The sequence below is a fragment of the Triticum dicoccoides genome, chromosome 4A, assembly GCF_002162155.2.
Source record: "Triticum dicoccoides isolate Atlit2015 ecotype Zavitan chromosome 4A, WEW_v2.0, whole genome shotgun sequence".
NCBI lineage: Eukaryota > Viridiplantae > Streptophyta > Magnoliopsida > Poales > Poaceae > Triticum > Triticum dicoccoides.
This window is the reverse complement of record NC_041386.1, coordinates 629201582-629201875: the sequence shown is the minus strand read 5'-3', so window position 1 is coordinate 629201875 and position 294 is coordinate 629201582.

The window sequence follows — 294 nt, the reverse complement described above, 5'->3', positions numbered from 1 at the left end:
TATCTGAAGCAAAAACACCTGCAAACCTCAGTGGTCGTTGCATCTGGACCCGGGAGCTGCTGCTGTGATGTTCGAGCCCCACGGTGGGCGCATTTCCTGTTTTTTGTTTCTTTTTTTGTTCTGCTGCAAACAAACTCTGTACTGATATTTTGCCCAACAAGAGTGCCCCAAACTGCATTTTCATGTGTGCTGCCTTGTTGGCATGTACAACAATGCAAAAAAAAGGGGGTGAATTTTCAGATGTACAGTTAAGCCTAGTGATCTAGCCTGCCATACATCTTACTTGCTGTTTAT